Genomic DNA, 16,130 nt, shown 5'->3' with positions numbered 1-16,130 from the left:
TTTCAGCCGTCGGCCGCCCCTGTCGGAGCGGTGAGCCGGTCCCAGGAAGGAAGCCACAGTTCCCCAGATTTCTTTTAGGTTATTGAGGAGATCCAAGGATAGAGCCCTCAGCAAACCTTCAGAACAGTCTGTCATTTCAGACTCTCCGACTCTGAAACCCCTATAGGGAGAGGAGTGGCTACTCTGTGAAGGGGATGTGGGAGGAAGCTCTGAGAGCCTGGTCCTGACTGCTTCCTCTCACCACAGCGCCATTTCCCTTGCAGCTCCCCACAGTGCGGTGGTTACTGGAGACTGCACGCCAGGGCAACTAGGAACACTAAAGCTTGCCATGAAGAGCATGGAAAACTCTGAACTCCAGAAGGGCACTAAATGGGGGCCATTTCAGCAGAGAGAAAAAGCAGGAGGGGGAGAGCCAAGTCTTCGTGAGCCTGTGTGCCCTCCATAATCATTACAGAAGAGGTGACTGGGGTAGAAAAAGTAGCCGAGTGGGAAAGGGGTCAGAGACTGAAAGCAGCTCCCCCCAGACACACACGCACACTAGAGCCTGCGTTCTGAATGCTCCGCTCAGAAGCATCTAAATACCTGTTACAGAAAAGTACACTTGCATCGTTGAATCAGGGGAAGAGGAAGGTCACAGCTTGGTGGTCTTGCATTTTTATATTTTCCAAGCCTCTGCCCTCCCCCCCCCAAGAATGATAGCCACTCGGTACAGACAAATGCTCCCCGCAGGCTGCCCGACACAAGGGGAGGGGCATTTGCAGAGAGGCCCCTGCCTGGTGCAGGGACTAATTAGAACACATGGTCCTCTGCGCTTCTGTGCTGTGGGTTGGCCTGTGGATGGATTTTCCATTTGATCTTTCTTTTTTTTTCTCTTCACATTTTCCACCCTGAACTAAAATTACTCTCCAGAAAAGCATTTATCTTTCCTACTGCTGCTTCACAGCCTGTCCCCATTAGAGGATTTTCAGGAAGGACTAGCTGGTACCTGTAAAAATATCCACTGGCTTTCACAAGTGGAACACGACAAGAAAATCCTATTTTCTTTTCTCCTCCTATTCCTTGCCAGCTACTCGCTCAACTCATAAACTGAGGAAAAGGATTTCATCCTTTTTCTCATTTTTTTCTTCTACTATTTTTTCTCCTTGGTTGGGGAAGATTTATTTCAAGAAGCTTTACTTCCAGTACCTGTAGCCGGCTTCCAGAAACAGATGAGAAAACTCATAGCGAGACACCCAGCCTGTCCTGTGTACAATACCAGTACCTGTGTGTGTATCAAAGAACTATTTCCCAAGTTTTTTTAAAATTTATTATAAAAAATAATAAATTCATGATGGAATATTTGGAAATATCAAAATAGAAAAAAAACACAAACTTTCACCAAGCTAAAAGCTAGAGATTACCAATATTAATATCTCAGCATATTTTTCCACTATCCTACTTCCTAAGTTACTGGTTTTAAATGCTGTTTTAGATTTCTGTAGAGGTTCATCAACTCACTTCAAATATTTCCTTCTCTGAGAACCTTTCCTAAGCTTCCTCTGGCCCCAGAGTTGGCTCCCCCTCAGGATCACACCTACCACATCAAATAGTAAATAGTCTCTGTATACACATTCGTGTCATTCACCAGACTGAGAGCTCCTGTCTGGCAGGAACTTTCTTTGGTTCACTCCAGGATCTGGCACACAGCAATAAATTTAGCAATCAAAGCAAATATTTGTTCACACAATCTCCGTGTTGCGGGCAGTTACCGGAGGCTGAGTATCCATCGTTGAACCAATGGAGCACACGTGAGGGGAGCAGCCACGGGCTGCGTGATGAAGAAGGAGGGGACCGGACACGAAAAGAGGGGCTGGAAGAAAGGCGAGAGGCAGACCACATAGGGCCGTGTGAGCCGTTCAGTGGGGAACCAGTGAAGGTTTTATGCAGGCATCACACTTTCTCTGGATGCTATGTGGTCATGGGCTAGAGCTGCCTTCCCCAAGTGGAAGTGGGGGACCACTGCCGGAGCTGAGCGTGGCTTGGGCTATGGTGAGAGGAGAAGGGGTGGGGCTAAGTGGACCAGATCAAGAGAGGCTTTGGAGATGGGCTAGACAGGAACGTCTGACAGACTCTGAGGATGAGTGAGAAGAAGAGACAAGTAGGTCGTCCACATTTCTGGATGGAGCAACTGGTGGGTGAAGGTGTGATTTACTGAGACGGGCAAGACGGGGGAGCCATGGACTGAAGTGGCAGAAAGAAGAGCTCATTCCGGGACATAGTAATTTTGAGATGCTTGTGAAACAGCTACGTGGGAATGTGGAGTAGGCGTTGAATACGAGAGTCTGGAGTTCAGAGAAGTGGTCTGAGCTCAGGCTATAAATTCAGGAACCACCGGCAAATAAATGTTATTTAAAGATCTGGGTCAAGTTGAGCCCACCCACAGAAAGGGTGGCAAGAAAGGCAGGGCACAGGAAGGGGGAAGAGATGGGCTGGTAGATGGGGAAGAGCCAGAGGCAGCCCAGGCAGGGTGGTGAGTGGTGCAGAGGCAGGGGCCCGACTGGGGCAGAGCAAAGCAGAGGCCAATGCCCACCTCCGGCAGGGCTACTGCAGCCAGACGGCAGAGGGGGAAGCCTGATGGGCGGGCGCGGAGGAGAACTGAGACAGGGAGACAATGCCAGACAGCTCTGGAAGGATTTTAGGCGTAGAGGACAGAGATAGGGAATGGCAGCTAGAGATCCCTGGAAGAACCAAGAAGAAGATGGAGAATGTTTGCATGCTGATGGAGTGATCCCGTACAGAAGGAGGGCTTGTGCAATTGAAGATGGAGGGGGATAAAGGCAGGAGTCCTTGAGCAGGGGAGGGGCGATGTCTGGGGCAGAAGCGCAGGAGTCCACCTTTCACGGGGAAGAGACATTTTGCAAATCGCACCTGGAGGAAAGGAGGAGGGGGCGAGAATGCTGGATCACAGATCTGGCAGGAAGAGGAGAGAGTTCCCGGTCCTCGGAGGGGCGTGAAGTGAGGCGTCAGCTGAGAGTGAAGGGGGACCTGGGGCGAGCCCAGCCCAGGAGCATGAAGCAACGACCGAGCCCAGCCCTGGGGACACGGGACGGCTGAACGCAACAGGGAAGGAAGGGTGAGATCTGCCTAAGACAAGCAGAGCAGAGAGAGAGGCCTGCGTGACAAGGAGGGACGAGCCAGGCAGGGCAGGCTGGGCTCAGGGCGTCCAGGCTGCCCGAGTGTGGACGGGGCGACAGCGAGCCGGGACGGCAAAGCTAAGCTGGGTCTCTGTGCCTCACGGTAAGAAATCTGACTTGATCCCAAAGGTGATAGATTCTGGAGGATGTGAAGCAGGGAAGTGACCTAAAGAGACTGGAGTCCGAGAGAAGATTCTGGGTGGGCGTGGGCAGCGGCCTGGGGGTAGGTGGTGGGACTGGAGTGAAAGAGACAAGGCCAGAGGGTGACGTGAGGTTCAAGGTGGGAGGGCACGCGGGCCTGGCAGCAGCAGTGCTGACGACGGACAGAAGCGGACGCACCGAAGAAATACTTCCAAGGAGGGGCCAACAGACTTGAAATGGAAAACATACCTACTTAAAATTTCCACAAACAATCATTCTTTGATTTTAGAACACCAGGTATTATCAAAGGTACTCCGTGTAGTGTCCTCTCTGAAGTCTGACAGGAAAAGCAGGCATCTCTACAAATGGCCTGGCCGACTGAGCTGTGTCTCGATGCCCCCACCTCCACTATCCTGCACGCTGCCGGGTGCACAGCTTTGCTTAAGCGATTTCTTCCAGCCAAGTTAAGCTTCCCGAGGGTAGGAAGGCACCTGTTCCAGCCCAGCCCTGCAGGAGGCGCTGACAGGTAGAGTTCACAGTCCCTGGAGGCTGTGCAACTGGGTCACACATAACAGTAAAACCAGTCGTGCCCTGTGTGTGTGCAGAACGTTACACAACGCAGCAGGCTATCGTCTGGCATCTCTTGATCCTGTCCACCCAGAGAGAAGGGCAGAACAGGATTGATTAGTCCAATGTTATAAAAATACTGAAAGCTTAGAGAGACTACGGGAATTCGCTAATTTCCCAAAGCCAGGAAAAAGGGAGGGGCCCAAATCAGAGCCCAGGATCTTGTTGACTGGGGGCCTCAGTGTTATCCCTTGTTTTGCAAGGAGCGAATTTTCCATTTTAGGGCCATACCCTTTAACATCTTCCACCCACAGTGAAAATATCTGACTCTGTGGATTCTCAGCACATGTGTTCTCGCTTAAAAACCCTCCAACCGTGCATGTGGAAGGGCCTCCAGACCTCAGTGGCTCCCAGCCGGCACCCACACCATCAGAAAGCATTTATTCAGTGTCTTCCTCTGCTTTTTACTATCTTCCAAAGGAAAGAATTTATTTTCAAGGGATGAACTGATCTTTTTCCCTGACTTAGCCACTAGGTTGGGTAAATCAGGGGATTATTCTATAATTTTCAGAGAATAATTTTCATCCATAGCCTCCAAATCCAGCATCACTCATGCAAATAGCTCACCCAAGAAGAAATGACAAACTCTCCCTCCAATCTAACCTTAGGCTAATGGGATCACGAATACACCAGTCCTCAAAGACCTTCTCTCTTATCTCGAGTCTCTCTCGCTTTCATTGGAAAAGAAACCTTTCGGCATTCCCTTAATTTCTTGTTTCTCCTTCCCATTTCCCTTCTGAGAGTTGGTAGAAAAAGGCTGGAGGGAATCAGAATTGAGAGGACAAAATGTCAAAGAAGTGAAAAGGCGCAAGGCGTGACCAAAATATGGAGGCCCGGAATAAGGGGGAATTGAACCCATTACGTCAGCTGTGACAGCATTCACAACTACGGACAAATAGCTCCAGAGGCAAGAGCTTTTAAAATTAAAGTTGTTTTCAATAGATTGGAGAAGATTGGTTTTCAAAAATTATGATATTTTTCTGAAAGAATGGCTTTAACGAGATGAAAATGATGGCAATGGAAGTTCAAGGATGGTGGCAGGATCCACTCTAGGGAATCCTGAGGGGGGGCAAAGTCAGGTAGAGAGATAGGAAGAAAGTGGGGAGCCCCACCCCAAGGTTATGGGTCAGAGAGCACAGAGCCAGCCAGCCAGCCCGGAGGTCCAAGCAGGAGAGACCACAACAGAGGGACGCAGGGGAGGCAGAGAGCAGTCCTCATGAACACCGTTCATCACCTCTTTCCTTTGCATTCTTCAAATCATGTTAAATGTACCGCTGCTCGTTCTACTTCAGAGATTTCCCCACACCCACCCCATCGTTCGGTTATGGCGCCCTCCTCATTTGCTTTATCAACCCTGGGAAATTTTTAGCCTCGAGGAACACAAGACCACAACTCAAAGTGGCCTGAACAACAAGGAAACCTCCCAACCTGACAGCACGCTTCCCCCTGAACGCATCTCCAGAGCTGTGGCTCATTCAAAGGCACAAGATCCTCAAGGACACGGCCCTTTGGGTGCCCCTCGGCCACCTACGCCGCACTGGTTTCCCTCACCGCCTCCCCTCGCCGCTCGGGACGGCGGCCACAAAGGCCCCAGGTCCCCTGTTGACACAGTCACCTCCAGTACAAGACGCCTGGGCCCTCCTCCCGAGAGCCCCTGATCAGTCAGGGTTTGGGCAAGGAAGCCGCGGCGCGCTCACAGAATTTACCTGCAGTGAACGTGGTGGAGGGATTATTCAAACAGCATGAACAGAAGAGCGAAGAGGACACACCAACAGAGAGGTGACGGGCCCAGGATGAGCAGCCGCAGGCAGCCATTACTCCTGCTGGTTCTGAGGGCACAGAAGAGGAAATGAGATTCGCACCCCCGTCACGAGAGCTGCTGCTGGGGGAAGACGTTGCCCGACAGGTCCTGTGCCTCCGAGGAGTGAAGCTGCTGGCGGGGTCGCCCCAGGAGGAACGGAGCAGGGGCGGGGCGTCATAAATACTCTTAGCTCCCAGCAGCGCCTCCGTTAGCCAGCCCCAGGGGAAACCAGCGGACAAGGAAGGCCTGGGTGGGGGGGGCAGTGCTTGCAGGCCAGAAAGGCAGAAAAAGCAAAGGATGCTTCCGGATGGAGAGAGAAAAACGATAAATGATCAGCATGCCCTCCAGCAGCCCCCTGCCTGCCCATCGTCCGCCACAGTGGGATCACGTGCCCGTCCTTAAGCCAATCACTGTCCCGAATAGGATCATGTGCCCTAAGCCAATCACTGTCCCAAATAGAATCACGTGCCCATCCTTAAGCCAATCACTGTCAAGGGCATGGACTTGGAACCTTAGACTAGTCAAGGTTTAACTATGACTCACACGGGAGGGGGCAGACACCCAAACTAAACTGGAGTTTCCAGAGAAGAAGGAGGAAATAACGTCTGCTACGATAGCTATTTCTAGAAAAAAGATATAGGTTTGATGATTTTTTTTTTAACTTTTCTAACCTGGCCAAAAAAAAAAAAAACAGTTATAAGCCAGTGTTCAAAATATTTATTGGAAATTTACTGGTCCATGAAATCTAAAAGTTTTGGAACAACTTGTATATACTTGTAAAAATAAAAGGCTGTTTAGTCTCATTAGGATTTGGGGATTGAGAGTTAAAAGAGGTCTGGAGCCTAAAGGCTGCAAAATACAGATCCCCTTAATACTCTGGATGGTCTTCTGCGGAATGTTCCCCGGCACTTCGCTAGAGTTTTAAGTGGCTCACAGAGTGGTGATTCCCCGGAAGACTGAAACATTTCCTCTCCTGCTCTGAAATAGGTCACAATATGCAAATCCAGTTTAATCCTCCCCCAATGCAACGACTATAACAATAGCCAAAATGCAAAGAGAACGGTTTAGCACAGAGCCTAAAGCCCTCTGATTGTGACCTCTTTATTGAAAGAACAAACCAGGAAAGCAGACGCGTGCACTGCAGTCATCCAGAAGCAGCCTTAGAAAGAGCATCACTTAACCATCTTATGAATGGCTGATCATTCCATCCAATCACAGTTCACAGGACATTTAAAACGTTTGCCTTCTCTTCCCGAGATGCAGATGTTATGGCTGTGAGTAAATTACTGTGAAACTTCCAGCTGACTTTCAGACAATTCTGGTGTGAAGAATGAGGGAACGTTACACAGAACAAAAGCCAAATAATTTAGAAACATTTATTGAATTTTGACAATGTCTTAGTCTGTTTGGGCTGCTATAACAAAAATATCATAGACCGAGTGGCTTATAAACAACATAAATTTATTTCTTACAGTCCTGTAGGCTGGGCAGGCCAAGATCAAGGCACTGGCAGATTCAGAGTCTGGTGAGAGCCCACTTCCCAATTCACAGGTGACCGATCTTGTTGTGTCATCACATGGCGGAAGTGGGGAGGGAGCTCCCTGGGGCCTATTTCATAAGGACATTAATCCCATTCCTGAAGGCTTTGCCCTCATGATCTAATTACCTCCCGGAGGCCCCACCTCCAAACACCATCACTTTGGGGATTAGTTTTTTTTTTTTTTTTTTTTTTTTTTTTTTTGTGTCCCCCGCATCGGCAGGCGGACTCTCAACCACCTCGCCACCAGGGAAGCCCTGGGGATTAGATTTTAACACTAAATTTTTTCGTGTGGTGGTGCAAATATTCAGTCTATGCCAGACAGTACCGGGAACTAGGAACAAAAAGGCAAAAAAGAATTCTAGAGGTGTGGGTTAGTGGTACGATAAGTAAGTGAGTACATACAAACAGCTTGGTATAAGTTATGTTTCCTTATATATATTCTCATAGGTATGTTCTAAGTACAGGACAAACAGCAGCTAACCCTTCAGCACAAGAGAAGTATTGGCCAGACTTTGACTCAGCACTCTGACTACTTACAGTATAATTGTTAACTTAAGTAAATCCCTTAGTTTTGACGGCACATAACTGTCTAATACTCCCAAAAAAGCCAAAACATTCCCTCAATCTACAAATGAAAGGTGGTGATTTTCAAGCATATTCTCCTTTATTCACACACACACGTGGGAAGGTGAGGAAGGCAGGGTGGCTTGACTGTATTTATATGAAACAGCCAGTTGCTTCTCTCAAGTACAGGCATTATGCTTCCACCAAGTTCAGGTCTCATTACACCTGTCCAAACAAGCTCACGGATAAGGAAGCATTATGATAATGACCAAAGAAGGGGAAATCATTTGGAGACAGCTAGAATAGACCTTTAGGAGGAAATGGGTCTTAAGAAGGAATCTGAAGATTAAAAGAGATATTGGTAAATCCAGGAGGGCTGGCAAGCAGGCTGGTAATCTTCAGCATCAGAGGAAACAGGGCAAGGGATGTTGAAGCTGTTGTCTTGGCTGGGATGTAAGGTCTGAGAAAACGTTAATAAAGAAAAAAGGAGAGTGACAGACAAAGAAGCAATAGATTTCCAAGTCCACGTCTGATTGTCTGTGTCCCCTGCAAAACTCACACGTTGAAATCCTAATGCCCAGTGTGATGGTTTGCGGAGGTGAGGCCTTTGGGAGATGATTGGGTCATGAGGGTGGAGCCCTCATGAGTGGGATTAGTGCTCTTGTAAAAGAGGCCCCAGAGAGCTCCCTCACCCCTCCACCATGTGAGGACACAACAAGGAATCTGCGACCCTGAAGAGGTCCCCACCCTGGTGGCCAGCACCCTGATCTCAGACTTCCAGCCATCAGACTGTGAGAAATAAATTTCTATTATTTATAGGCCACCTGGTCTGTGGAATTTTATTATAGCAGCCTGAAAAGACTAAGACATCATGGCTTGAGGGTCTTAGAAAAAGGAAAAAGAAAATGGGTGATGGGAAGTCAACAAAAGGATCTGAGAAAAAAGATTACATTCTTTGTACAAAAGTAATTTTGGAAAACCGATTTCATCCAGTAAGTGTCTGAGTGAAGAAAGAGAAAGAAGGGCTGTCCTCTACCACTCTCGTCTGGAGCATCGTAAGGAGCCATGTGACGTCTTCTGGGAGATATTGTCAAGGACCTTGAATATATAAAAAAGTGGCAGCCACTTTTAATGCCCTTGTCTGAGCCCACTGAATGTTTAAGATCATGGTGTCACAAATAGTACTAGGAAATCAGTAAGGCAAGAGAGGGTTGAAATGGAAAGCAAAGAGTTTATCCACTACCATCTTTAATTTTGGGTGACAGTCATCCAGGAGGAAGTAGCTCAGCCACAGAAGGTGTTTAATCTAAATGTGAGACCAGTTTAGTTTCGTTGCCTCTGAATTTAGCTACTTCAAAAATATATAAAGCAAATTCCATAATTAGCAAGAAAAGTGTGTGTGCAATCCATAGAACACTAATCTAACTCTGGGTAAAGAAAGTGGGGTAGTGCTTACATTTCAAACAAAAATTTTGCATCTGTAATTAACTTAGATTTAGCTTCAATTTAGTTTTCCTGTTCAACTTCCAGAATATTTTAACTGTAAAAGTCCCTGAATGAAAAAAAATTGTAATAAGAAAATCTGGTACTACTTTATGAATCAACACTTTAAATGGGCATAAGTATTTCCATGTGGAAGCATGCCTCTGCTAGCCACTTGCTGCGTTGCACTGCCCTTATCTGCAGCTAAAAGACTACAACCAGCTGACTAGAGCATTGTGTTGATGGGTCCCCAGGAAAGCAGACAGTGAGGTTGAGTAAGAAGGACAAGAGATTGCGGATGGGGATGACGTTTGTGAAGAACATCCAAGGAGGAATGAAGACGACCCATGGTTCAGACCATGGTTCAGATCTGGCACCTGTCAACGGTAAGGGAGTAGGAAACAAGATGGAGGAGAAAGAGACTCAGATCACGGTGGAGGGGGGATGACAAAGTTTTGGCCAACCCGATGGAGGACCCTGGAGCAAGGTGACCTACTGGACAGACGGTGCTCAGTCATTGGCCGGATGCTGTCCAGGAAGTGTGGCCTTGGCTCAAAAGTCGAGGCAGACCCTAAAGATGCCGCAGCTGGAGGTGGTCAGCTGACTTCATCCTTGCATCCGCCAGGTGTGTTCTTTCCTGAATCGGTATCCGAGCAGTGCACCCGATGGCTGCCACAGTGCATCCCTGCATCGCATGGATTTACTTCTCCACACACGTGTTAGGAGCAGCTCCTCCACAAGTCCAGTGGGGCTCTCTTTGTGAGGGGAAACTTAAAAGAGGGAGTTCATGGGGCAGATTGCAGCCCCTGTCACTGCCGTTGGCCTCAGGACGGCCACTGCTAGTCTTCTTCCCTCCCCTTCATTATCCACTTTGAATTCCTTCACCCTTAGCTCTTACCTCCACTGATCTTGGTGACTTTCCTGGGGTACGAGCTGTGCTCTCGTTTCCTGAGGGATCCTTAGTGACCGCAGGCTTCTCAGGCTGGGGTCACTGCTCTTGTCCATTTGTGGTCATAAGTGGTCTAAGAAGCACCAAGAGGTATCCAAGTCATTCCCCTGAGTTCACACCTATTCCTCTCTGCTGCCTTTGGGTAGCTTCCTTTTGATCAGACTCAATTATCTCTGCCAAGATGGCAACTCCTTTTCTTGTCCAGGGAGCAGCCATAGCTCGTAGTTTGTGAGAACATTGTTGAGTCCCGGAGTAGGAGACCTCTACCTCTGAGGGGTCCAGATTTCTGGGGATAAGAAACACAAAGGAGCCCAGTGGGTCACCGTGAATGATGACAGGGGGCCACTCCATCTACCCCCCCCTCAGTTCCAGATCCCATGTATTCTTCCTACTGGGGACACAATGCCAGATAGGGATCTCTGATTCAGTAGGTCTTGGCAGTCTTGGTAAGGAAGGCACCCCTCCTCCCAGAGCATGGCCTCCAAGCCAGAGCTCCAGACAGCAGCTCTGGACAGTGTGGCGTGTGATGAGACCGGTGCACGGCATGCATGAGCCACTCCTGAGCCTCCTTTGCCGTGACGGTGTTCCCTGACGGCCATTATGTTGTGTGGGATTCCAAGCCTGCAGGTCAGCCGCCCCATAAGCCACCAGATAATGGTGCTGGCTGAACACTTATGAACAGGGAAAGCAAACTCATACCCAAAATATGCGCCTATTTTTGTGATAACAAATCATTGGCCCTTCCAAGAAAAAAGAAGATGTTGTAGTCAACTTGTCACCCAGAGGTTGGCGGGTCTTCTCGAGGAATTGTGGCATACTGGGCACTCAGCATTGGTCTCTGCTGCTGGCAGAGACGGCAGTAGCTAGGCCAGGCTTGGTGAGTGGGAGGCCACGGTGTTGGGCCTACGAGCATCTCCTGTCTCTGCCACCGTGGCCACCCCGTCCACGTGCCCACTGGGCCATTCTAGGGTGGCCAGTCACAAAGACAGGCGAACATCGACTGGCAACATCATTTTGTCTGCTTGGCTGTTCAGTGCCCCTTCCAGGACCAGTGCTTTCTGGTGGCTGTTAGTATGTGGGACAAAGCTCTTCAAACGTTATGCCCCTCTCCAGTGTCCATCGACATGCTTTACCCCCAAGACTTCCTTGTCTGACGTCCCAATCTTTGTCTTTCTAGACCTTTACTCATGAATCTGGATATATTCTCACCTCAGGACACTTCTCCTTCCACACAAAGTGGATAAATAAATATAGTGCTCAAAGCTCTGCCCACTGGGAAGATTTTTCTGCTGCCACCATCTGATTTCAACTTGCACCCACCTGCCGAGCTCAACCCATCCAGAAACCAAGTGTGGACTTCTTCTTCTTCCTTCAGCTGGTCATACAGGCCGTGTATTAGTCAGGGCTCTCCAGAGACCCAGAACCAGTAGGATTGGATAGATAGATAGATAGATAGATGATAGATAGATACGGACAAACAGGCAGACAGATACATACAGAACATGAGTCTGACCACTGGAGGGTGAAAAACATTACTCCAGTGGCAGGTCCCTAAATCTTGAAGGGTTTATCTCAGCCTCTGGAGCACATGTTTCTCACCAGGGCCCCTATCATGCTAGCCCCGTCTTCCTCATCCTGTCTAGTCAGCCTGATGTTTTTGATGTCATGGATAGTTAGGCTGTTTCTAAGATGAAATCTTCAGACTATATTATGACAAAGTGAGCAGGACAGTTAACATAGTCTGGGGGCAGAACAATCACTATATATTGCTAGCTGTTCCATGTGGTTATTACCTCTTTCTGACCCTCTTTCTTGATTGGGGTAGAAAAGAAAGCGTGTACCCGGATCAGTGGCTACACAGGAGCTCCCTGGGGCCGTATTATTCTGCTCCAGCAGAAATACCACATTGGACAAACAGTGTGATCAGACCTACTACTTAGCTGAATATTTGGGAGTTTACGATCATTCTTCAGGACCCAGCCATTTCTGCAGTGGTCAAACTAGTGCAATAAATGGAGATAAAATAGCAACTACCACCCATGTATCACTGAGACCCTTAGGGTGCCTTTTATTTTTTAGCATCTTTATTGGAGTATAATTGCTTTACAATGGTGTGTTAGTTCTGCTTTATAACAAAGTGAATCAGCTATACATATATCCCCATATCTCTTCCCTCTTGCGTCTCCCTCCCACCCTCCCTATCCCACCCCTCTAGGTGTAAGAGTCCATATATGTGTGTTAGCATACGGTATTTGTTTTTTTCTTTCTGACTTAACTTCACTCTGTATGACAGTCTCTAGGTCCATCCACCTCACTACAAATAACTCAATTTCATTTCATTTTTGTGGCCAAGTAATATTCCTTTGTATATATGTGCCACATCTTCTTTATCCATTCATCTGTCGAGGGACACTTAGGTTGCTTCCGTGTCCTGGCTCTTGTAAATAGTGCTGCATTGAACATTGGGGTGCATGCCTCTTTGAATTATGGTTTTCTCAGGGTCTACGCCCGGTAGTGGGATTGCTGGGTCATATGGTAGTTCTATTTGTAGTTTTTTTAAGGAACCTCCATACTGTTCTCCATGGTGGCTGTATCAATTTACATTCCCACCAACAGTGCAAGAGGGTTCCTTAAGGTGTCTTTAATCTCCAATATCCTCCACTTCTACTTTAAAATATAGTGTATTAATAGAAAAGTTGAGGTTCTGTAAGACAAACAGATCAGGAGACAATTGCCATTGGAAAAAAAATAGTTTGTTACCCACCATTCCTAAGAGTGGGCACAGGTCACCATGGGGGTCACATGGGGAAGCGCCTGGGTCAGTCAGGAGGCAGAGGGAGGGGAATTGTGGGTAAGAGCCTTGATTGTATCCTCCCTGGGAAGGCACGGGTGAGGCAGGGTCAGCAGGCTTAGGACTGGTTAGCTCGAATAGTTTCAGCGGTTCTGCGAGGTAGGGGGCGTGCCTAGCTGTGCAGTACGGGCTCTGGGGTGATTACGCAGGTGGATAGTGACCTGGAATGTGAGCACCCGATGAAGGAGGTGGTTGGGCTCTGGACTGGCTGGTTTGCATTGGAGAAGCATTCTCACAGACAGGTTGTTTATAACCTTAGTAATCGGCGAGCCCCAGGAGGGCAGTCCCTCCAGGCGCCAAGATGTCAAGGCATCAGAACACAGAAAATAAAAGCCATGATTAACATAATCCTAGGATGCAATATTGTTTTCTTTTTACTCTTTTGGCCCCAAAGAGCAATCTCAGCAGCTTCCACTTGGCCTTCCCTACCATGACTAAAGATTAACCAAGGACCCAACGGCAGGGTTATTCCAATGGCCAAGTATGTCAAGACATTCTCCAGGTACATTCAGAACCTGGAGAAATGATCATCGGGGCAGGAGGTCCATGAGCAGCTATAAGCTGGATTTTGACCAGAACTCCATTTATTACCCGGGCCCCATATGCCATCCTTCTAACGGTGGGGTTATAATAACGCTTCAGGCCTCCAGCACATCACAGCCTGCTCAGAACCTGTGTCCTAGAGTCCTCCAAATGTTTGAGGATTTCTCCCCAGAGTAGAGTCATCTGAATAAATGGTCTTTGGGGAAGGACGAGGGGGTAACTCCAGTGCAGCCCTGCTGTGGTTACTGGGTCTTTCCTCCGGGGAACCTGGTCACCTTTTTGATCAGTGGGTTCCAGGTCTAAACTGCCTGGAGGTCCAAACCTAGACAAGAGATTACAAATACAGAGCCACCACCCCCGCTTCCTGGGCGTCCATTCCTGCTCTCTTCTGATTAGACCCAGAAGAAGCGTCCTCACTAGATTCCCATGTGTTTCACCCCATCATCACTGCTGTCCACTGGCTCGGCTCAGTGACAGCCCTTCCCATCCCTCGTGTCTGCAGATGGAGAGCCACCACCAAATTTCCCAACGGCCCGGCCTGCCCACGCGACTAATGCTCGGGTGGGTTTCTGCTCGTGGTGTGGCCCCCCCAGCACATCCCCTGCCCTGACCCTTTTCACCCCTCCCTACGCTCTCTGCCACGACATTTTAGACTTTCCAACTCTGCTCAGCACAGGCCTCTCTGCAGTCTTTTCAGAACGAGCCAAGCAGCAAGTTTACACCATCCTCTGAGGGTTTTGCCCATATCCTGAGACAGTGCTCCCCAATCCATAAACTCTCCTTTATTCAGTCTTACCATCCAGCCCCCCTGATCAACACACTCAAAATCCAGTCCCAGTTCCTGCCAGTGTATGTTGGCTAATCTTTGCCGTTCGAAGGGGCGGTGGTATCGTCTCTTTCTAACTTACCAGGCTCACCAGAACGGCCCTGGCTTGGTTACGCTGTGACTTATCTCCAGCGATCAGCTTGACAACCAGAAAAGGAGGTGGGGTTCTAAGGAGGCCCTTCTTGCCTCGTGGGGACGGGGTCTGTGGTGTCCTCCCACACCAGTGGAGTGCTAGCTCATAAAAGAGAAAGGTGACTACCTCTGCAGGCCCCAAGGGTTCAGAGGGCCCTGGGGGCCAAAATATTTGGAGGCATCCGCCCAGGTATCCCCAACCCATGTGTAAGGGTCCCGTATTTTCCCAACCAGGGCCCTGACCTTGGCATAATGGTTCAATTATCTTTGAATAATTGAAGTCTATTAAACCCTGAGTTTGGTCTTCTACTTTTTCTATCCTGACTACAGTAACAGGTCTCTCCAAGAGGAGAGAAGACCTCTGGCCTTCACACTGGCTTTTCAACTGTCCCCCAACTGCCTGCAGCTTCCCCTCAGCCCACCACAGGCCATCAAGGCAACTTAGGAACAACCAGCAGGCTCCACGGTCCTCGCGTACCCTGCATCTCCTCACCTTCCCAAACTCCTGAATCCTCTCTCCGGCCAGGGACACCCCCTCTGCTGGAACATTCTCCCAACTCACCATCAGTGGCAGTCTTAGCAATTGGGTTACCACCTTGTGCCAGAGATCACCCACGCTCTGGGCACCCCTGGGACGGGGTCCTCACTGCCAGTCGAGTGAGGGCCCGCTCGCAAAGGCCAGCTTACCACCTCCTCCCCGGACCACACCGAGAACCACCTGGCTCTTCAGGAAGCAGACACCGTGAAGTTAAGAGTGTAAGAGGTTTATTGGGGGCAGGGGGACACTTGTGAAAGCTAAAGGGCCTGATCAGACTCGGGCAGGTCCTGACGCAGAGCTGACACCGGTGAGCGCACGGGGCAGCAGGATGGGCCGGAAGCGCGCAGCCCACAGCGCAGAGCCGACACAGCCTCCGTCAGCAGGGCAGCCGCCCAGGAGGTGTGCGCCGGCGCCTGGAAAGCTGAAGGCGCTAACAGCTCTTCCCAGCCGCAACCTCGGGGCTTCAGACCCTCGCAGGTGCAGCTCCTCTGCGTGTTTCCCCCTCGAAGGACGGGGTGGGGGTCCTCCGGTCACCAAACGCCCAGACCTACATCCAGCCCCGCGCACGCGCCGGCCCCGGCCCCAGGCGTTTGCGGGCTCCGCGGTCAGCGCAGACAGGCACCCCTGCCCTCGCGCCCTGGGGACGCCCTGCTCTCGAGCGCTGGGGGGAAGGAGGAGACGACAAACACACAAAACCCCAAACACGTTAGACTGGAAGAGCCGCGGCGGGAGAAGGGGATTAGGAGGGGGCACAGGGCCGGTGGGCGGGGCCAGGCGGGACCTCGTTGAGAAGGTGACGTGTGAGGGAAGTGAGGGGCTTGGCCGGATACCTACGGGAGGAAGCGGGGAGAATTCCAGGCCCAAGAAGCCGCTACAGAAAAGGCCCGCAGGCAGGAGCGGGCCTGATACATTTAGGGCCGGCACAGCCCTGGGGGAGGGGGCTGGGGGAGGGGTTTGGGGGGG

The sequence above is a fragment of the Physeter macrocephalus genome, chromosome 11, assembly GCF_002837175.3.
Source record: "Physeter macrocephalus isolate SW-GA chromosome 11, ASM283717v5, whole genome shotgun sequence".
Lineage (NCBI taxonomy): Eukaryota > Metazoa > Chordata > Mammalia > Artiodactyla > Physeteridae > Physeter > Physeter macrocephalus.
The sequence above is the reverse complement of the archived record's forward strand: the minus strand, read 5'-3'. Positions refer to the sequence as shown.